Genomic DNA, 24,339 nt, shown 5'->3' with positions numbered 1-24,339 from the left:
ATGACTTTTAATGAATATGAGCTTCTATAGACAATGTTACCAAAATTTCTTTTGGTCTGTTCCTGCTGCACTAGCTGTTCATCAACACTATATGGGTCATTTTGCAACACTCACTCAAATGTAATTAAATGTAATTATATCTGGCTTAAAAAGGCTTATAACAGAATTATCATGTTTTAATAATAAAATTGTCTTATATAGCACATTGACTATCAACTTAAAGCATACAATTATTTAATAAAAACACATCTCAGAAAAAAGTCTTAAAATTCTTAAAAGTGATAAAGATCTAGAATTTCTTAGAACAAAACAAAAGAATTTATACAAACATGTCTAAAAAGGAAAATCCTAAAAAATCTTCCCAAAAATTCACAAAATTCTGAATTTCTTAATCATATCATCATAAGAACATCTAAAAAGAAAAGTCTTTTTTTTAAAGTTATATAAAATTAGACAGACAAAGATCCATATTTTCTTAGGCTAAAAAATGAATTGAATTAATTTTAAAACATCTAAAAAAGGTCTTCAGTTTTTTCTTAGAGCAAAAACAAAATTAATTAACATCTGAAATGAAAAATTCTTCTTAAAAAGTGATAAAGATCCAGATTTTTTTTAAGATTAAAAAACAAAAATGAATTTCTAAAATCAAGTTTGAAAAGAAAAAGTCTTAAGTTTCTTCCTAAAAAGAGACAGAGCTCCTGAATTTCTTATAACAAAACAAAATCATTTCATAAAACAAGTCTAAAATGTGTTACTATTTTTTTTTAAATACATAGAGACCCAATATTTCTTAGACTAAATTAATTAATAAAATGTGTCAAAACAAAGTCTTAAAATTCTTCTTAAAAAGAGATAAAAATGCAGAATTTCATAGACCAAAAAAACAAAATTCTAAATAAAAAAGTTCTTTATTTTTTTCTTAAAATGAGACAAAAATCTGGAATTCTTAGAACAAAATAAAGTTCATTCATAAAAATGTCTTCTTCTTAAAAAGTGATCAATATCCAGAATTTCTTGGAGACTCGGGAAGCTCATTCCATGACCTCATAAAGTAAAAGCCTGGTGGTGCAGAACTTTTAACCTGGCACTACCAGCAGATTTGAGATTAGTGTAAGGGTGGAAATGTTCTGGTGAATACACAGGAGCTTTGGTTATACATGTCCTATAACATATAATAAATGCATTGTTAACATAATGAAGTACAACTGTTCTTAACACATTATAAGGTAAGTACCAATGAAACTCTAACACCTGCCATGCCATCATTTCTTTTAATGTACTTCTGAATTATATATGAATTATATGAATATCTGAATTACACTTATCTGCAGTGCAATAATAGTTTCTAATTATTTTTATGTATGGGAATATATTTTTGCAAACAACAGAAATGATATTGTCATTATGGGTGTAGAAAATTGATAATACACATATGATTTGATAACCTGATAATGAGGACTTTTAGTTTGTAGTAAAAATGAGAAAATTAACATAAAGTTAACAACAGCCACAACATTTTTAAAAGTCCAAAACTACTAAACTACTAAACCAAACTAAAAGTTTTAACACTAACTATGGGACTACCTAAATAGCGCCAACAAAATAGCATGTTACGAGCGCTACTTATAGTGCATTATAATAACAATTCATAATGCATACTAAACATGGCAGTTCACTGCATTGTTATAAACATTTATAGCCATGTTTATAACACCTTACACATGCATTATAATGTATTCATAGACACTAACGGACATGGCATATAGATACACCATTATTTGACATGCAGTTGCAAACAGAATTTGATATCTTTATGAATTTGTCTAATTTTTTTAATTTAAAAATTTCTTAGCATCTGCAGTTTTTATACATTTTACCTAATATGCAGATCTTGAAAACAAGTGTGACCTCAGGTAGCTTTTTTTTAGAAACTGCAGCATGTCTGTGAGCTGATTTTTCTTAAGTTAAAATAATAATTATCCATGTTTTTATTGATTTTGCTAAAACTCTGATACGCAGCAGGCTTTATTTTTAATTTCAAAAAGTTACATGATTGCTAATAGCTGTTTTTAATACTTCAAATCAATGTAAATTGACAGACAAGCTAAGTATTATAAATTTTATAACAAGATTTATACATTTTAGTTGTATTTATCTGTTACCTTCTTAGTTTTGATGCTAGTGCATTCATAGGTGTTAAGGTGAGCTAGTTTGACTGAATAATAAGCATAAGGGAGCCTGAAAGCTGTTGTTGTTGTGCAGTTTGTTTGGCTCTGGAGACCAAATTTAAATTACCATTACAAGTCTATAATATATATTCTTGTGGTTTTGAAATGTCAAGCATTTTAAAGTAGCTTATTGCTGTGGCTTGTAACCATGCACTTGAGTTAATATAGTAATGGAACAGCCTCAAGATGGCAATGGGGATGAGGGCTTGTTGAAACTGGGGGGCTTATCTCGGTATCAACCCCAGCCATTCTACCTTATAGGCTAATGTTGCTGATATTGAGTTTCATGGAAGAGCTTGTTAAAGAGGAACTCTCACCTAAATGAAAACGGTGACCATCGTTAGATCTGTAGTAAACACACATACTCGCTCCTTGAAGTGGTTCTGGAACAGACAGGAGAGGGATTTTCCAGTGTAAAGACTCAGAAAACCCTTCTGATGATGCGTCTTGAAGGTGGGAGGAGCTTCTGAAAAACTACAATTGGTGGAGGTTGTTGAACTTTAATGAATGAAGCCAGTGAGCTAACACTACCACTAAGAAGTCGAATACAGTATCGCTACTCCAGTGCACAGCCACGGCTACACTAGTGGTCAGGGTTTCTTTATACCCGGATGAGGGATTCCCAGTGGGTGTGAGATATATCTGTGGAATGCATGCTGGGTGTTGTAGTGAAGAAATGTTGACGGACAAAAAAACTCAAAAAGGACACAAAATCGTGAATTCTGTCAAACCAGTGAGGACGAGGGGCGCAATGCTGCACTAATTTGCTTGACCACCTTTCTAGGTGGTCAGAGAAACAATGACTGACCCACAATTTCACTTCCGCTGGACCGCAACATATTAGTCAAAGAGAGCCATTTCCTGTTGGATTTGGATAAAAGCAAATGAATATACCCATTTTACCTTCATATTAGGTCCAGTTAGCTGGGAGTGGGGTGGGGTGGTAGTGGTGGTCGGGGGCTTATGAATAAATAGCAGTTGTAAGTGAATAAATGAATGCAGTGGCGTCCGTAGCCGTCGTTTTAAAAGCCACAACATGCATTCAACATTAGATTCACTCACATCCCATTACACCTACTACTGCTCTCCTCTCACCGCCTCTACCCCTCCTCTACCCCTCTCTCTCTCTCCCTCTGTCTCTCTCTCTCTCTCTGAACCTGCTTCCTCCATAATTACCAGTTATTAATTTTAAATGAGTCTGCTAACGCATTGCACGATTTTAATACGGCCTGTTAATATCAGATCAGATGAGATGGGAGAAGGGGAGGGATGATGGAGCGGGTGTCGTCTTTTTCCTGCCATCGCTATGGACAGGACATCGGGTCACACATACGTCCCATATGTATTATACATGTATGAATACCTGTACATAATTCAATATATGCCATATGTATTATATGACTTATTTACATATGTATAGGTGATATTAATAAGAGCAATATATATATATATATATATATATATATATATATATATATATATATATATTGCTCTTTGCATTGTGTTATACTTGACTGATGAAAATTGGAGTATAATTTAAAATAAAAGCTAACAAGAGTTTTTCCTTATCCTTTAAAGAAATTTGGCCTCTTTGTATTTTATATAAGTACATATATATTTTGTATAAATGGAAGTATGTACATGTAGTAATATGCCCCTTATGTACTGTATACTTAAAACTATGTATATGTAATAATACACAACACATTTATTACATGGATGTAATTATTACATGTAACACAATGGCCTGTATGTATTGTGTATATGTGCCTCTACATGTAATAATATGTCTCATATGTATTATATGCATGTGTGTTTATGTAACTACTTATATGTAGTAATTAGTCACATATTGTGTTGTATGTTGATGCATTGCCCTCTTTTCTCTGGTTTTCTTAGAAAGTTGTCCAGAATGTGTGTTGAAAACACACACGCACACACACACACACACACACACACGCACACACACACACACACACACACACACACACACACAAACTCGAATATTTGAGTTGAATATTTCATCATCTGCTATATGGATAATTGTGTGACAGCAGTCAGTAAGCAGTATGGTGAAAGGCAGAAGCCGAGGTGCGATCTGTTTACCCACACAGAGCTGTAAACAACAGGCCGTAAACAGGAATAAATAAACATGGGTGCACTATGAGTGGGACTGTGCATTAGGCCTGAATATGAGAGTCAGAGCCCGTAGCAATGGGACCTACTTAAAGCACACAGCAGAGAGAGAGAGACATAGGCCACTCAGTCTCACCCTCCCTCTTTCGCCCTCCCTCTGCCCCCCTTCCCTCCCTCGCTCATGTTCTGCGTCCCGGAGCCCTTTCAGCGGCTAAAGTGGCGCTTGTGGCGGCTGAAGTGTTGATGCCGATGTGCCCGAGCCTGCAATTCACCAATTTCACTGCTAATTAGCCTACAAAGCCGGCGCCTCCGGGGGAGGGGGGGTGAGGTGAGGGGGGGTGACTGCGGGGGGTCCCAGGCCCACAGCCTGGCAGAGGAGGGGCAGGGGGAGGTTGGTGGGGGGCGGTGCTGGCACAGCTGAGACATATGGCTCACAACCAGAGATTGGATGGAGAGGGTGGTGAAAGAGAGGTGGGGGGAAGACAGCTGGCACAGAGCCAGCATCAACTACACTACCATTCAAAAGTTTGGGATCAGTGATTTCAACACTATATACAGGTGCTCTATAATGTTCATATGATCCACACAGTCGCTCTGACAGACTGTAATACACTACAGGAAGCGTAGGGGCGATACGGCTTCTACTGTTTCATTTAAAAAGCTCTATAATGTTCATATGATCCACACAGTCGCTCTGACAGACTGTAATACACTACAGGAAGCGTAGGGGGCGATACGGCTTCTACTGTTTCATTTAAAAAGCTCTATAATGTTCATATGATCCACACAGTCGCTCTGACAGACTGTAATACACTACAGGAAGCGTAGGGGGCGATACGGCTTCTACTGTTTCATTTAAAAAGCTCTATAATGTTCATATGATCCACACAGTCGCTATGACAGACTGTAATACACTACAGGAAGCGTAGGGGGCGATACGGCTTCTACTGTTTCATTTAAAAAGCTCTATAATGTTCATATGATCCACACAGTCGCTATGACAGACTGTAATACACTACAGGAAGCGTAGGGGGCGATACGGCTTCTACTGTTTCATTTAAAAAGCTCTATAATGTTCATATGATCCACACAGTCGCTCTGACAGACTGTAATACACTACAGGAAGCGTAGGGGGCGATATGGCTTCTACTGTTTCATTTAAAAAGCTCTATAATGTTCATATGATCCACACAGTCGCTCTGACAGACTGTAATACACTACAGGAAGCGTAGGGGGCGATACGGCTTCTACTGTTTCATTTAAAAAGCTCTATAATGTTCATATGATCCACACAGTCGCTCTGACAGACTGTAATACACTACAGGAAGCGTAGGGGGCGATACGGCTTCTACTGTTTCATTTAAAAAGCTCTATAATGTTCAAATGATCCACACAGTCGCTCTGACAGACTGTAATACACTACAGGAAGCGTAGGGGGCGATACGGCTTCTACTGTTTCATTTAAAAAGCTCTATAATGTTCATATGATCCACACAGTCGCTCTGACAGACTGCAATACACTACAGGAAGCGTAGGGGGCGATACGGCTTCTACTGTTTCATTTAAAAAGCTCTATAATGTTCATATGATCCACACAGTCGCTCTGACAGACTGTAATACACTACAGGAAGCGTAGGGGGCGATACGGCTTCTACTGTTTCATTTAAAAAGCTCTATAATGTTCATATGATCCACACAGTCGCTCTGACAGACTGTAATACACTACAGGAAGCGTAGGGGGCGATACGGCTTCTACTGTTTCATTTAAAAAGCTCTATAATGTTCATATGATCCACACAGTCGCTCTGACAGACTGTAATACACTACAGGAAGCGTAGGGGGCGATACGGCTTCTACTGTTTCATTTAAAAAGCTCTATAATGTTCATATGATCCACACAGTCGCTCTGACAGACTGTAATACACTACAGGAAGCGTAGGGGGCGATACGGCTTCTACTGTTTCATTTAAAAAGATCTATAATGTTCATATGATCCACACAGTCGCTATGACAGACTGTAATACACTACAGGAAGCGTAGGGGGCGATACGGCTTCTACTGTTTCATTTAAAAAGCTCTATAATGTTCATATGATCCACACAGTCGCTCTGACAGACTGTAATACACTACAGGAAGCGTAGGGGGCGATACGGCTTCTACTGTTTCATTTAAAAAGCTCTATAATGTTCATATGATCCACACAGTCGCTCTGACAGACTGTAATACACTACAGGAAGCGTAGGGGGCGATACGGCTTCTACTGTTTCATTTAAAAAGCTCTATAATGTTCATATGATCCACACAGTCGCTCTGACAGACTGTAATACACTACAGGAAGCGTAGGGGGCGATACGGCTTCTACTGTTTCATTTAAAAAGCTCTATAATGTTCATATGATCCACACAGTCGCTCTGACAGACTGTAATACACTACAGGAAGCGTAGGGGGCGATACGGCTTCTACTGTTTCATTTAAAAAGCTCTATAATGTTCATATGATCCACACAGTCGCTATGACAGACTGTAATACACTACAGGAAGCGTAGGGGGCGATACGGCTTCTACTGTTTCATTTAAAAAGCTCTATAATGTTCATATGATCCACACAGTCACTCTGACAGACTGTAATACACTACAGGAAGCGTAGGGGGCGATACGGCTTCTACTGTTTCATTTAAAAAGCTCTATAATGTTCATATGATCCACACAGTCGCTCTGACAGACTGTAATACACTACAGGAAGCGTAGGGGGCGATACGGCTTCTACTGTTTCATTTAAAAAGCTCTATAATGTTCATATGATCCACACAGTCACTCTGACAGACTGTAATACACTACAGGAAGCGTAGGGGGCGATACGGCTTCTACTGTTTCATTTAAAAAGCTCTATAATGTTCATATGATCCAAGCAGTCACTCTGGCAAATAGTAAGAGAAACTCTAGAAAAAGAGAGCAAGGAATGGAGGGATAAGAGGGAGAGGGGGAGAGGAGAAACGAGCATGTCTGTAGAGGAATCCCGGTCTCTTGAAGAATTTGCAGGGATTATGACGAGTGGAAACGATTTTGTTGGATTTTCTACAAACAATGTTTTAAGAAAAGCGACAGCTGCATGAATTTAAGAGCATTTGTACTCATAAAAGCCTGAACTGAATCACCTACTTACAGATACACTCACTCTCAGTTGTTGAGATTCAGAGATTCATTCAGTCATTAAGAGCGGTTTGGTATGAAATGGTTCCAATGTCTTTACAGTGGTGGTGATGGGAACCAGGGGTTGCCATGACTACAACACAAATATGGACACTTTATTTACTATCCAGAACCATCAGTTTTACATGGAACGTTGATGATAAAATAGTAACACCTCGGAAAACAAAACCCTTTTTTTGCCCACTATTTTGCATTACAGCGCCCTGCATGTATCCGTCTGCCATGTAAGAGGTGAGAATAAATGGATTAACGAGACGTTTTAAGCCAAAAATTTATCACGAAACTATCGTAAAACAGCGTCTCAGACATCAGGCAGTGAATTCATAACCGTGTCATGTAGGAATTTTCTGTGATGGAGCTTTTAGAGGGGGACGTCTGGTTCCTATCACCACCACTGTGAACAGTTCTGTCTCTGTAACAGAGAAATGAACAAGTGTGTGTGTGAGAGAGAGAGAGAGAGAGAGAGAGAGAGAGAGAGAGAGAGAGAGAGAGAGAGAGAGAGAGATTGAGAGAGAGAGAGAGAGAGGGAGAGATGAGCTACGAGTGTCTGACAGGAAGGTGAGCACTGGGGCTGCTAGGCCCGCATATCTGTGTGTGTAAAGCGGGGATGCCCACCCATGGCGGACCCTCATTGGCTGCAGCTGCAGCACATCCAGCCCTGGCACCTCACACACTTCAGCCAGCCAACTCACACACACACACACACACACACACTCAGTCACGGCCTGGCAGCCGGTGGAGCTCTAACACTGTCACTGCCACGCTGGCACCCGCCCTACCACCTATCGCTAACGGCGACGGTTTCCAGAGAGACTGCCACTTGGCACCGTGCCCAGCAGAGCACTGGCGTGGACCCCCACTCTCTCTCTCTCTCTCTCTCTCTCTCTCTCTCTTTCCCCACCATTCCCTTATTCCTCTTTGTATATCTCTCTCTGTCTTTTTGATTTCCTCTCTCCTTTTCTCTCCTCTCTCCATCTCTGTCTTTTCTTCTCTTTCTCTGCCTTGTTATCTTCTCTCTCTCACTCTGTCTCTCCTTCATTTCTCTCTGCGTCCCTTCTTCCCATTTCTCTCTCTTTCTCCTAATTTTTCTCTTTCTGTCTCTCTTTTATTTCTTTCCTACTTGTCTTTCTTATTGCTTTTGGATTTTCCTTCTGCTTTGCTCTCTCCGTTCTTCTCACTCACTCCCTCCATCTTTCTCTATCTCACTCTCTTTTCTCTCCATGGGTGTATGGTGTACTATGGTGACTTTTTACTGTAACAAAACTGTGTAATGTATTAAAACAAGAACCCACGAGGGGCAGTGCATTACAGTGGTTTTAGCACGGGGAAGGGTGGTTATTAGGCACGACGCGATGCTTTTATAAAGAGGCGGCCAACATAAAATATGATAAAATATGCACTTTTTCACAAAAAATTATTTTATGTTATTAATATTAATCAATGCAGTTCCTTTAGAGTGTGTTATCATTGCAAAGCAGCCATGGACTGAATGAGGAGACCGCCCGGTCGCCCGTGTCTATAGACTGTGGTCATTTCATACATATTTTTAACTTTGTGTCAAATAACAATGAACATATGAAAACACAGCGCTGTTTAATGCAGAAACATTTATTTTATATGTAATATTTACTTTAGAAGTACTTTTCAGTCACCAAATTAACACACAAGTCTTATTTTTCCTTGATGTCCATGATTTACACATGATCTTCCTTAGTAAACAACTGACATGCTAACATTAAAACAGCTATAAAACTATGACTACGTGACTATAAACTATATTTTTTTAAACAGCCAATGCTTTCCAATTCCTACGTGACTATCAAAGCATCAGATTCCCTCCTGCACCGGCTCACTGAGGGGCCGTGGGCGCTGACCGCTAGCTCCGGCGGTGGCACTGTTTCAGCAGGCCGAGCCCAGGACTTCTTTTTTTCCAAGCGAATTCTCTGGCTCCTCTTCAAATGAGCTTGGAGCGTACTTTCAACCGGAAGGCGAGGAAACACGCTCGCCTACGACAGCTGTTCTTATTTGATCAGAAAATGTTTCGCTAAAGACCAAAAAGCCCGAGATAAACACGCCGCTAATTCACAGTCTGCGCATGCCAGGCCCTTCCTCTTTAAAATGAAAATGAACACAGTGTAAACATACAGTTGGCCATCAGCGCTCCACTCCTCCATATGGACACATCTCACAGCTTCCACAGACCTGGCAAGTACGCCCAGCCAGTACTGTAGTGCTAGAGTAGAGATTTAGCTTTAGCTTATATTTTTCAAAAATAGTCACCTGTAATACTCAAAATATCAGAATCATAAAAGGGGAAATTTTCATGAAATAAGTGCAAAGGGGTTGTTTCTAATAAAGTGGCCAGTGAGTGGAAGCACAAAGTGGGTGTTTCTAATAAAGTGACCAATGAGTGGAAGCACAAGGTGGGTGTTTCTAATAAAGTGGCCAGTGAGTGGAAGCACAAGGTGGGGGTTTCTAATAAAGTGGCCAGTGAGTGGAAGCGCAAGGTGGGTGTTTCTAATAAAGTGGCCAGTGAGTGGAAGCACAAGGTGGGGGTTTCTAATAAAGTGGCCAGTGAGTGGAAATAGAAGGTGGGTGTTTCTAATAAAGTGGCCAGTCAGTGGAAGCACAAGGTGGGTGTTTCTAATAAAGTGGCCAGCGAGTGGAAGCACAAGGTGGGTGTTTCTAATAAAGTGGCCAGTTAGTGGAAATAGAAGGTGGGTGTTTCTAATAAAGTGGCCAGTGAGTGGAAGCACAAGGTGGGTGTTTCTTATAAAGTGGCCAGTTAGTGGAAATAGAAGGTGGGTGTTTCTAATAAAGTGGCCAGTCAGTGGAAGCACAAGGTGGGTGTTTCTAATAAAGTGGCCAGCGAGTGGAAGCACAAGGTGGGTGTTTCTAATAAAGTGGCCAGTGAGTGGAAGCACAAGGTGGGTGTTTCTAATAAAGTGGCCAGTGAGTGGAAGCACAAGGTGGGTGTGTCTAATAAAGTGGCCAGTGAGTGGAAGCACAAGGTGGGTGTTTCTAATAAAGTGGCCAGTGAGTGGAAGCACAAGGTGGGTGTGTCTAATAAAGTGGCCAGTGAGTGGAAGCACAAGGTGGGTGTTTCTAATAAAGTGGCCAGTGAGTGGAAGCACAAGGTGGGTGTTTCTAATAAAGTGGCCAGTGAGTGGAAGCACAAGGTGGGTGTGTCTAATAAAGTGGCCAGTGAGTGGAAGCACAAGGTGGGTGTTTCTAATAAAGTGGCCAGTGAGTGGAAGCACAAGGTGGGTGTTTCTAATAAAGTGGCCAGTGAGTGGAAGCACAAGGTGGGTGTTTCTAATAAAGTGGCCAGCGAGTGGAAGCTCAAGGTGTTTATTTAAGGGTTTATTTTCCTTATTTGTAACATTTTACAAGTGCATGACCTGCATGTGTAAAAGAAGCTGCATGTGATACTAAATGTTAGTTTAACTGGACCAGTATCAATACTGTACTGATTTTGAATAAACGCTCCTTAATGAAAATAAAATAACAGACTGCGTTTCCATGCACTTAATAATCTGACAACTGCAGAAAGATTTGATCAGTAATCCGACCCTGTTTACATGCGCTTGAGTCATCAGATTTCTGCTTTAGAACCAGCCAATAAACTCACAGAAGAAAAGAAAGACAAACGTGACATAAAACTTTGTTTTTTAAACACTGCGCCGCTTTACCTGAATGTATGAACATACATCATCGAGAGGAAGACGAATATTTAAATGAATCATTTTGTGAAGCATGGATTTGGTTTCAGCGTCGCTCCAAAAGTGCTCTGCTGCATCACTTCAGCGCTGCTCGCTTATTTCCAGTACTGCTGTCAGTTTTCGCGCATGCTCAGCCTGAGAAATCTGAAAGAAATCAGAGTAAGAGTCCACATGCGCTGAGCTGAAGTCCAGCCTCTTTATCAGATTTCTCAATGGGATTTCTAGATCGGAGTCATCATTTCAATAATCGGATGACTGCATGCAAACGGGCTTATTGGACAACAGACAAATACCTTTTACGGATTTATAAAACGACTGGGGATGTAAAAAACTTCAGAAGGCAGTAGCTACAGTGAAAGTAGTCGGAGGAACCAAAGCTACGATGAACTGAAAAAATGAGAAAGGTAGAAAAACAATCTGGAAAATGTGGGAAATGTTCTGCATTCAGAGCTGGAGGAGGGCTAGCAGCGATCTACCTGCATTGTCCTTCTCTCTCTCTCTCTCTCTCTCTCTCTCTCTCTCTCTCTCTCTCTCTCTCTCTCTCTCTCCCTCCAGCACAAATCAGAAATCATTTCTGTTCCGCTTTCAGAGTCCAGGCGCAAAATGAATATGAATGAAAAGGTAAATCTATCTGAAACTCTCCTCCTTTAAACAACCTCCCTCCCTCCCTCTTTCCCTCTCTCTCTCTCTCTCTCTCTCTCTCTCTCTCTGGTGCGCTTTATTTTATTCGTGGGCTGAATTTAATAAATATATGTAAATGTGTGCGGCGGAACATGACGGGCTGCGCGCGGTGGAGAGATTGAGGCTGAGAGCTGACCCGGGGTTAATCATTTTTCACTTCCCTATCGCATTCAATTCTGCTGCAGCAGCCGCTCTCGCCGCCCGCCCGCCCGCCCGCCCGCCTGCCTGCCTCTGTGCGCCTGTGAGGAGGGAGGAGAGGGTGGGGGTGTGGAGGTGGTGCTGGATTGTTGCCTGCATGACTTTCAGTGCATGTGTGTGTATGCGAGCGCATCCCAGGCTTGAGCATACGTGTGTTTAAATGCACGTGTTTGTGTTTATCGCAGTTTTACGTGTTGCAGCTCTTCTGTTCTCCGCATTCGCCTTTGCATGTTTGCACCTTTGGTCCTGCATTTAAACGCTGGTGCGTCTTTATTTTGCGCGTTTTCTTCTTTGCTGCATTTGCACCTGCATTGTTCGGTGACTGAAGTTGTGTTTGGTTTATTGGATTTTTACTGTTTTGCACTGTTTTGTGTGTCTCTGCCTCCCTGGCAGGCCGGGTGTAGGTGGGGAGTCTTTGGGTCTTTTCAGGCCATCCATGCACCCCCTTAACACAGGGCCTGTTGTGGCAGGACAGCATATCACACCTCACATGTTTGGCCACACGGAAACTGACTGACCACCCCCTCTCCCCCCCACCCCTTTCTTTCTTCCTCTCTCTTTCTTAGCTCTCTCTCTTTTATTGTCTGTCTCTCTCAAACAGTCTCCCTCTGTCACTCTCTCATTCTCTTTCCTCCCCTTTCTGTCAATCAGTCTTTTATTCTCCATTTAACTCTACATGTTCAGCACTATCTCTCTCTCTCTCTCTCTCTCTCTCTCTCTCTCTCTCTCCATATAAATGTAAAGCCTCCCCTCTTAAGGAAATCTTCTTCAGCCACTCCTGTTTTATTTCCGCCATCGTTCTTCCTCTTCAGTCATTCCCTGCTCTCTTTTTCCCCCTCTACAGCACATCCCATCAAAACCTCCTCTTCTTTTTTCCCCTCATTTCTTTTTTGTACAGACAAAAAACTCTCTCTCTTTCTCTCTCTCTCTCTCTCTCTCTCTCTCTCTCTCTTTCTCTCTCTCGCTCACTTATGCACTCCGTCATTATGTGCCCCATGTCAGCTAATAACCACAACTTTATTTATTTATTTAACTTCAGTGTAACCAGGCAAGTCGGAAAGAGCTGATTCTCATTTATGTCGGTGACCTGGCAGCAGCAGAAGCCACTTGAGGAAGAAGGAAACGCAAGCGAGGGATAAAAATAACGTGACAATAATAAAATAACAAACACCAAATATGAACACACCTGCAAAAGACGGGTGACGGGCCTGAAATGCACTATATTTCCAAAAGTATTCAGTCACCCATCAAAATCACTGAATCCAGGTGTTCCAGTCACTTCCATGGCCACAGGTGTATAAAGCCGAGCCCCTAGGCCTGCAGACTGCTTCTACTGACATTAGTGAAAGAATGGGTCGCTCTCAGGAGCTCAGTGAATTCCCGCGTGGTACCGTGATCGGATCAGCTCAAGAACAGCGTAGAGAGCTTCATGGAATGGGTTTCCATGGCCGAGCAGCTGCATCCAAGCCTCACATCACCAAGTGTAATGCAAAGCAACGAATGCAGCAGTGTAAAGCGCCGCCACTGGACTCTAGAGTCTCTGTTCTCTAGGTTCTCTGTAGTGACCATTCACACTTCTCCATCTGCCAATCCGATGGACGAGTCTGGGTTTGGCGGTTGCCAGGAGAATGGAACTTGTCTGACTGCATTGTGCCAAAGTTTGGTGGAGGGGGGATTATGGTGTGGGGTTGTTTTTCAGGAGTTGGGCTCGGCCCCTTAGTTCCAGTGAAAGGAACTCTTATTGCTTCAGCACCAAGAGATTCTGGACAATTTCATGCTTCCAACTTTGTGGGAACAGTTTGGGGACGGCCCCTTCCTGTTCCAACATGACTGCACACCAGTGCACAAAGCAGGTCTATAAAGACATGGATGAGCGAGTTTGGTGTGGAAGAACTTGACTGGCCTGCACAGACTCCTGACCTCAACCCGACAGAACACCTTTAGGATGAACTGGAATGGAGATGGCGAGCCAGACCCTCTCGTCCAACATCAGCGCCTGACCTCACAAATGCTCTTCTGGATGAACGGGCACAAATTCCTACAGACACTCTCCAATGTCTTGTAGAAGCTTCTCAGAAAAGTGGAAACTGTTAGAGCTGCAAAGGAGGATTAACTCCATATTAATGCCTATGGATTTAGAATGGGTTTCATAAAAGCTCCTGTAGGTGTGATGTGTAGGTGTCCCAGTCCTCTTGTCCATATAGTGCACGTTGATATTGTGGTTGGGGCAGAACACCTTTGGGATGAATTAGAGCAGAGACTGTGAGCCAGGCCTTCTCGTCCAACATCAGTGTCTGACCTCACAAATGTGTTTCTGGAAGAACGGTCAAAAATTCCCATAAACAAACTCCTAACAGCCCTCTCTGGGTCGGGGATAGGCTCTTGCCTCAAGTGGAGGAGTTCAAGTATCTCGGGGTCTTGTTCACGAGTGATGGTACAAGGGAGCGGGAGATTGACAGGCGGATTGGTGCTGGTCAGCAGTGATGCTGGCTCTTTACCGGTCTGTTGTGGTAAAGAAAGAGCTGAGCCATAAGGCAAGGCTCTCGATTTACCGGTCGATCTACATTCCCACCCTCACCTATGGTCATGAGCTTTGGGTAATGACCGAAAGAACGAGATCGCGAATACAAGCGGCCAAAATGAGTTTCCTCCGCAGGGTGTCTGGACTCTCCCTTAGAGATAGGGTGAGAAGTTCGGTCATCCGGGAGGGACTCGGAGTAGAGCCGCTGCTTCTTCACGTCGAGAGGAGCCAGCTGAGGTGGTTCGGGCATCTGGTTAGGATGCCTCCTGGACGCCTCCCTCGGGAGGTGTCACAGGCGAGTTCACCTGGGAGGAGACCCCGGGGAAGACCCAGGACACGCTGGCACGACTATATCGCCCAGCTGGCCTGGGAGCGCCTCGGAATCCCCCTTGGAGAGCTGGGGGAAGTGGCTGGGGAAAGGGAGGTCTGGGCTTCATTGCTTAGGATGCTGCCCCCGTGACCCGAACCCCGGAGAAGCGGAAGATAATGGATGGATGGATGGATGGACACTCCTAACCCTTGTGGAAAGCCTTCCCAGAAGACTTGAAGTTGTTACAGCTGCAAAAGGTGGGCTGACATCTCTCCTCTCTCCTCTTTTTGTCTCTCTCTTTTCTTACCCTGTATTTCTCTCTCATTTTCGTTCTCTCTTTTTTTTATTATCCTCTCTCTCTTTCATATTTCTTTCTGTCTCTCTTCTCCGTCTTTCTCTTTTTCTTTCTCTCTCACATTTTCTCTCTCTCTTTGTCTATCTCTCTTTTTCTTTCTCTGTTTCCAATGCTGTTTTTCTTTCTCTCCCTCATCTTTCCCTTTCTGTCTTTCTTTCTTTATCTCTTTCTTTCGCTTTCTTCATCTCTTTCTCTTGCTCTCTCTCTCGCTTTGTTCTCTTTCTCTCTCTCTCGTTTCCCCTTCCCTCTCTAAATGTTTATCTCTGTATCTTTACTTCGCATGCTTCTCCTTCCTTCCCTTGTTCTCTCTCTCTCTCTGTGTCTCTATTATAATTAGAAATAATGAATAATAAATTAATTAAATGAACAGAGGTCTTTTACATACACAGTACTGTTATTACACCACTATTAAAAGTTTTTAATGCCTCGAAAGTTGAAAGTCGAGTTTTCCTCCATGAGTTTTTTTACTCCACTATTTTTAACTTTACAAGCAGGAAGGTTTGGTTAACACAAAGCAGCTATTCACTACCATATACATATGGGCACATAATGAATCCCTTCCAGCCCAAAGGTGCTTTAATCTTTGGGAAGCTACTGCAAGGCCTCAGGCTTTATTCTCAAGGCAGTGCTTTTATCCGCTCATTTTTTTTTTGAAAGACAAAAATGGGAAGATCTACGCAGCCGTCTATTTAACGTGTCAGGTTATTGCGATCCGATGAAGAAAAACACGCACGCATTTGTATGAAAAACATTCTGAAAAGCTTGGTGTCCTTAAACTTTTGACAGGCAGTGTAATGGTTTTCTCAAAGATGTGTTGACTCTTTACAAAAGCGCTCTGAATGCAGCACTGTGAAACCACTCCGTGCTGAATAAGTTAATTGTGAGAAACAAGACCGAGTAAAGATCAATGATTACAGGAGCGCCCAAGAGATGCGCGGCACGAAACGTCCTTTGTCCATTACTGTCCACACCTGCCCAGTACCTCGGTGTGAATTTGTACAGTAAAAACTGTAGCAGTGAGCCCTACATGTGCACCACTTTCCTCTTTAAAGCTTATATTGATCACTGTGGAACCCAACATCGTAGTAAATATGCACCCCCCCCCCCAAACTGTAATAAATCAAAATTTTAATAAAATCCGATAATGGGGGCAGTCATGGGCTGGAGGTTAGGGAACCAGCAGGTTTGAACCCCTGAGCCGACAGGTCGTGACTGAGGTGCCCTTGAGCAAGACACCTAACCCCCAACTGCTCCCTGGGCGTTGCGGATAGGGCTGCCCACCGCTCCGGGAAAGTGTGCTCACTGCCCCCTAGTGTGTGTGTCTTCACTAGTGTGTATGTGGTGTTTCACTGCACGGATGGGTTAGATTGCGGAGGTGAAATTTCCCTGTTGTGGGACTTATAAGGTTCTCTTAATCTTAATGTAATAATTTATCCAACAATGTGATATCATCTCTTAACTGATCGTGTAATTCTATGCTTACTGATAATTTAATACATTATTCCATTATTACTGTATCAGACCCCATAAAGGTATCACAATATCCACTTTGAAAACATATTTCAGAAAAAATGGTCAGCGTATAAATATACTACATTTCTGATGATGCAATATATAATCAAATGGTGACCATGTAATAATGTAAGAAAGTCTTACTTATTATGCATAACTGGGCAAGTTATTATGTTATTGGGCAAATTATTACATTATTGGGTTGTATCAAATTTTTTGGATTGTTACAATCATTGAAACATTACTACACCATGCGGTCCCACATGCTACCTTACTTAGCACAACCTGTTTGAAAATTAGTATGGGCAATTAAAGTGGGCTTTTATTATATATTTTTTTGGGGTGGGCAAAATAGGCACATACACTACATGGACAAAAGTATTGGTGTAAGCACATAGAAGCAACAACAGCTGAGCCACAAAGCAGTAGACTATGCAAAGCCGTATCATGCCACCACTGGACTCTGAATAAGTGGAAATGTGTTCTGTGGAGTGACAAATCACACTTCTCTATCTGGCAGTCTGACGGACAAGTCTGGGTTTGGCAAATCCCAGGTGATCTTTACCTGTCTGACTGCATTGTGCCAGCTGTAAAGTTTGGTGGAGGAGGGATAATGATATGGGATTCTTTTTCAGGGGAGGGTCTAGAACCCTTAGTTCCAGTAGTGTGAAGTCTTAATGCTTCAGCACCAGGACACTTTTGGCACTTGTATGCTTCCAACTTTGTGGGAACAGTTTGGGGAAGAACCTTTCCTGCTCCCACATGGCTGAGCCCCAGTGCACAAAGCAAGCTCCATAAAGGCCTGGCTGGGTGGGTTTGGTGAGGAAGAACTTGACTGGCCCCATAGAGTCCTGACCTCAACCCCATCCAACACCTTTAGGATGAACTAGAACGGAGATGGCGAGCCAGACCCTCTCGTCCAACATCAGCGCCTGACCTCACAAATGCTCTTCTGAATGAACGGGCACAAATTCCCACAGACACTCGCCAACGTCTTGTAGAAGCTTCTCAGAAGAGTGGAAACTGTTAGAGCTGCAAAGGAGGATTAACTCCATATTAATGCCTATGGATTTAGAATGGGCTTCATAAAAGCTCCTGTAGGTGTGATGTGTAGGTGTCCCAGTCCTCTTGTCCATATATTGTATGTTGATATTATGGTTTGGGGCTGCCGTGGGCTGGAGGTTAGGGAACTGGCCCTGTGACTGGAAGGTTGCCGGTTCAATCCCCATGGCCGACAGCACATGACTGACTGAGATGTCCTTGAGCAAGACACCTAACCACCAATTGCTCCCCAGGCGCTGTGGATAGGGCTGCCCACCACTCTGGGCAAGTGTGCTCACTGCCCCCTAGTGTGTGTGTCTATTCACTAGTGTGTATGTGGTGTTTCACTTCACGGATGGGTTAAATGCGGAGGTGGAATTTCCCCATTTGTGGGATTAATAAAGTATAACAACTTAGGTTGAGGGGTATGACAGTAATATGGCAAACATGCTATGTAAAATGACAACAGCGTAAAAAACGATGATCCCGTTACTTCCCTGTTAAAAAAAAGGACCACGAGAAACCATTACAATTAAAACCCAAAAGGTTTTGCTTTTTAAGGGGAACTGGCTCAATCATTTCCAAAAGAGACTCTTAGGAAACTATAAAATGCTTTTAGGCTCAACTACTGGTCAACCATCAAGATCCTTTACATTGTGATATCAACCCATTAATAAGCCAAAACCACATTACAAAACCTTTCAGAACCAACATAAACGCTTTTTCATGGTTTCTATGTGGCTTTTCATCAGGGCTGATTTTTGTACTTTCCTCTAAATGGGTGTGATTTTAGCATTAGGTTAGCTACAACTGAGCCCATGTTGTAGTGTGGCACACTTAGCCTGCTACCTAAGCTCTAAACACCACAGGACAGGTGCGGTTTCAGGTTACTGTCACTGAACTTTTGCTCTCTCAAACATTTTCATGGTCTAAACGTTTGTCACCAAAGCAGTGGTTTTCTGAATCAAGCTTGTTCTGTGGTGTGTGGCACTGCTTGGGTCTGTAGCTGCTTGCTAAGCTAACGTTAAGGTAGTCAGGCTACAGAACACATTCAACTCCTTTCTTTCGATTTTAAAAGAGTGCCAGACGAGACGGCAAGTGATTTCTATCACTTATTTTTTTTTTTTTTTTACACAAATATTGTCACACCATCCCAGAGAAATGTCAGGAAGGTATGAAGGTATGAAAAAAAAAATAGATAACACCCGAGCTTAACTGTACCTGAAGACATCTTCACCACATACAATATACAGTATATACAGCATGGACATATTCTAACACTTTAGTTTCTAAAGTTTTTCCAGTTTAAGAAAACTGGATATTTACAACTTTCAGGCGACATTCCAAATCAATAAATTGCAAATAAGGATCCAGTAATGTTCTGGCACCATGAAGAAAACCGGACAATTTGAACATTTAGAGAATCAACATTCTAAGAATAACAAATTGCTGGTGCAATTTGCACCAGCAATTTGTTATTCTTAGAATGTTGATTCTCTAAATGTTCAAATTGTCCGGTTTTCTTCATGGTAACGTTCTGGGAAATGTTCCATGAACGTTAAGAAACCTGGACATGTTGAACATTCATGGAACATTTCATTTAAGCCAGAACAACATTTCCCAGAACGTTACCACAACCTCATTTACACCAACAATTTGATGTTCCTGGAATGTTGATTCTCTGAATGTTCATATTGTCCATTTTTCTTAAGTTAGAAGAACATTCATTGAACATTCCAAATCAGTAAATTATTGGTGCAAATAAAGTTGAGGTAACATTCTGGGACATGTTCTTTCAGCTTAAGACAAAATTCTGGGAATGTTGAGAAAACTGTTCCTAGAATGTTAAATTGTTGATGCAAATTAGGTTAAAGTAACTTCCAGAGAAACAGATCTTTGGAAACATTACAGAAACTGGACATTTTGAACAATCAGGGAACATTCCAAATCAATAAACTGCAAATACTGTTGTGCTCATGGAACATTTCACTGAAGGTAGAACACCATTTCCTAGAACGCTACCTCAACCTCATATGCACCAACAACTTGATTTTGGAACCTGAAGTTGAGGTAACATTGTAGGTTTTGTTGTTCTAACTTCAGTGAAATGCTGCATGAACTTTTTCAGTTCCATGAAAACTTAACATGTTGAATGATCATGGAACATTTCAACTTAGCTAGTACTTCCTGGAATGTCACCTCAATCTCATTTGCACCCACAATTTGATGTTCTTAAAATGTTGATTCTCTGAACATTCTAATGGTCCAGTTTTCTTAAATTCGAAGAATTTAATCAGTAAATTGTTGGTGCAAATAAAGTTGAGAAAAGGATTTGGAAAATGTTCTTCTTAATTAAGAAAAGCATTCTGGGAAACATTTAGAAAACCGGACATTTTGAATGGAACGTGTTTTCAGAACATTAGCCGGCATAAGTACATCCCTTTAACCTCTACTGAAAAACAAGTTAAAGGAATATTCAATCATGTACAAACATTGGGGAAAGTTTATTAAGGTTATGTGACGTTATTAGAACACCGCATTAATGTTATTTTGAGAACATTTGATCCCAAATCTACATAATATTAGCCAAAAGTGTGGAAACTTCTAGCCTGGGCCGATGCATCACGGAATTCCAAATTAGGTACTACTTATTCCTTTACTGAATATTATGACAGATCAGTCAATTATTATCAATGCAATCATTCCAACGTTATTCCAGTAGAATGAATACCTTCAGATCAATGCATTTTTACAGCTCTACCTTTATAACAGCCAACAACTACTAATATAGAAAAACGTTCCTCTACCTGCCTACAAAGATATTCATAAGATATTTCACACTGAAAGGCCAAATGTTACCTCAGAACTCACAAGGGTCATCTATCCATCCTCTGACGGACCACTGAAAAGGTAAAAGTTCTCACATTCCTGGCCTCCTCACAAAGTCCTTGAGCTCCTACAGCTGCAGTGCCATCCGTAGGCCAGAGGCCAGGTGTACAGCAGTAACCACAGCCAGAAGTCTCAAGAGATGGGATGAACTGGACAAGAGATGTGACTACATGCATGTGCAAAGAACACAGTTATGTTTTTCAGACTGAAATCAATTCAGTTCTTTTTGCAATATTTTATGCTATTCATGATGTATTTGATACATTTACAAATATGTAACTATAACAAATATGGTGTATATATAGGGTTATTTGAAGGTTATGTACATAAAGACCTTATAACACAGGCATTAGCATGTGAGTATTTATAACGCAAAGCTCTGTCTTCTAAGCTTGATAACAGTGTTAAAATGGAACAAATGTCCATCACTTCAGGTTAAGGCCAAAACAATGTAATTTACATCATAAAACACCTTGTGTTGCCTTACAATTGCTGGCAAAACCTATTTGTAATTACTCTGGGGTGGTCAGTCCATCGCTCAGCTTCTTTTTTCAATGTGTCCGTCTCCTTTTCTCAGTGAGGTTGTTCTTGATCCGCTACACATCCTTTCAGACCCGTAGTGCTGAGTGGTCTTCTCACAGTGGAAGGATGGACAGCAATCTGAAGCAGCTTGATGGTCTCCTCTCTCTCTCTCAAAGAGGAAAGCTTTAAGTGCTGTTTATCTGATGAGGGCAGTTTTGGGGTCTACCAGGTCTTCCAGGTGGTTGTTAGGAGCCACATTTTCTCTGGAGCTTTTAATCAGATTTTGAACTCCAGTTTTGGAAACTTAGCAGTCCAGTTTTATTTTTCTTTGAATTTCTCCTTATTCCGCAAGTCGTTTACACACCTAACAGAAAAGGAATATCTCCTGGAAAATGAATATTTTGCTTGATGGCCGTTTTTGACTGGGAATTAAACAAATGAATGGCGGTCTCCAGTTTTTGCATGTTGTCACTGCTAAAGCAATCGTACCACTACTGAAATTTGTCCTGATGTTTCAGTGACTTTTCCGGTAGTGACAATTTTAGCTCATTTTTAGCAGAACTCAAAAAAGCTAGCCAGTACCTGACCAGCAAACACAGCTTTGAACAGTTTTAAACAGTCATGTTCAGAAAGTCATGATATTTTTCATTAAAACACTGTAAAAGTAGAGAAAACATGCAAAAATGGCTGAAAATAGGTGTTTCAGTAGTAACAATTCTTAATGTCCCACACTGATTTTCACATTTTAGGACATATTTACTTCAAAACGGTGGGTTTTAACTGCTCACCATGTGGCCACGAGGGACAGGGATGTAGTCTCACTTCCGTGGTTGAAATAAAATCTCACCCACAAACACTTTGTGTTTCAGTAATAACATGAAAACATGGGATAGCAGTTTTTGAACTTTTTTTTTTAATTTAAACTTATGATAAATCCATTTTTTTGCTGAAGATCCTCTTAAAACATTTAATAAATATAAGTATTATTTTCACAAGTGTAAATTTTGGGGTTAGGTTTTGGGAGAGACACCTCCCAACAGAAAGTAAGCTATATATTATGATTTTGTATATATTTAACTTATTAATATCTCTAACCATGCCTTGAGTTTATATATATATATATTTGTGTGTGTGTGTGTGTGTACACTGCAGCTCAAGGTTTTATACATCCCTCACTGGATAGCTTCACACACACACACACACACACACACACACACACACACACACACACACACACACACACACATACTGTTGTCTGGCGTGTCTGTACCCGCCTAACTGATCTAAGTTCTAATCAAACAGCATTTAGGTTCCATCTCACCCCGTTCCCGCGGGAACTGCCACCCCGGCGATGGTCGCCAGGCAACCAGGCTCTCATTTCTGAAGTGTCGGTTTGCATTATTGTCTTCACGCTCTCTGGTGATACCCCCAGCCCGGCATAGTCGCACACACGCGCACTCGAGGACATCAACAGTTTTCGCGAATGTGAAATGCACCTTACTTCATTTACACGCAGCAGAGCTGCTAACTTTTCCACTTAGTAAATATAAAATCACGGTGCACACATTCATAGCTGTGCACATTTGTAAAGAATGCACAAAGGAAAATACCTTCAGGACTGATAGCAACACCTACATGCATGCGCACGCACACAGAGTTCAGGCATTCCTGATTTTGTTTGTAACTTAGTCTTTGTACTAAATATTAGAGCTTGGCCTTCTGTTTGTTTCTGTAAATGTGATGAATGTGGAAAGATTAGACAAAAATACTCATTTCTGCTAGCACACCTATGGGCTTCTAGTAGTAAGTGATTCATATCAACTTTTTTCAATCATTCTATATTAAATACTGACATCTGAAGCGTGTAACAGACATTAAAGGGCCCATATGGCATTTTTTATTTCTTTTTGTATCCAACAGCCCACTTATAATGTTTGTACGGCTTTATGCACCAAAAAAAGCCATAATTCATTTATACTGGCTCATTTTGGTACCTTGTATTTAAGACTAATATATGCAAATTAGCTTTGTTCTTATTGGCGGCCTCGTTAAAAAGCACCCAGCTAGCTCAGTCGATGAGACTGAGACTCAATCTCAGGATTGTGGGTTTGAGCCCCACGTTCAGTGTGACGGTTCGAGCCCGGATAGCTCAGTCGGTAGAGCATCAGGCTTTTAATCTGAGGGTCCAGGGTTCAAGTCCCTGATGTTTGGGGTACTCATGGGGTGAAGGTTAGAGAACCAGCCTTGTGATCGGAAGGTTCGAACCCCTGAGCTGACAGTACGTGACTGAAGTGACCCTTGAGCAAGACACCTAACCCCCAACTGCTCCAAGGTTGCTGTGGATAGGGCTGCCCACCGCCTTGGGCAAGTGTACTCACTGCCCCTTAGTGTGTATGTGGTGTTTCACTGGGTTCAAACGTGGAAATTTCCCCATTGTGGGACTAATATGACATGAATGGGTGGAGCTAAACTGCTGCAGGCTGCATAGGTGGCTAGATATAAATAAATAGGTTGGTTTTTTGTGACATCACAGATACAGTGAATTCAAAACAGCAGCATAGCTTCCATACATGGACTGGGAAGTGAATGATATGTTATGAAACATTATGTTTCATATCGCTTTGATTGAAAAATAAATGGAAAAAATTGAAAATTGGTTGTGACATGAGCCTTTTTACATATATTTTACCTTGTATGTCGCAGCTCTGCAGAGAACCTGTAGGTGTTGGTGATAATCACAAATCGGCATGCATGAATGCACGGCCAGTAAACACACAGCACTTGACAGAAACACACTAACACAGGTCACTCTCTTTGAAGCTAGTAGGTGGCCAGTGTTTATGCTTATGAGAGCATGTGGAGAAAAGAGTGTCCACAAATATCTACAGCAGCATCTACTGCACATGGTTCACCCATTAAAGGAACAATCTGGCCAAAAACATTGCTTCACTGGTTTAAAATTGGTGTAAACATGCTTACTCACCTCCTGAAGTGGTGCCACTATACTGTCTAGAT

General features: G+C 41.4%; 1 non-coding gene across 1 annotated transcript; it reads left to right on the top strand.

Annotated features, from left to right (window-relative positions):
* The first annotated feature begins 23,462 nt into the window (after positions 1 to 23,462).
* Positions 23,463 to 23,539, top strand: trnak-uuu. Its single transcript has one exon. It is a non-coding gene; the product is annotated as a tRNA-Lys (tRNA).
* The last annotated feature ends 800 nt before the right edge of the window (positions 23,540 to 24,339 follow it).

Source organism: Pygocentrus nattereri, chromosome 16 (genome assembly GCF_015220715.1).
Source record: "Pygocentrus nattereri isolate fPygNat1 chromosome 16, fPygNat1.pri, whole genome shotgun sequence".
Taxonomy (NCBI): Eukaryota; Metazoa; Chordata; class Actinopteri; order Characiformes; family Serrasalmidae; genus Pygocentrus; species Pygocentrus nattereri.
This window is presented reverse-complemented; position numbering and strand designations above follow the sequence as displayed.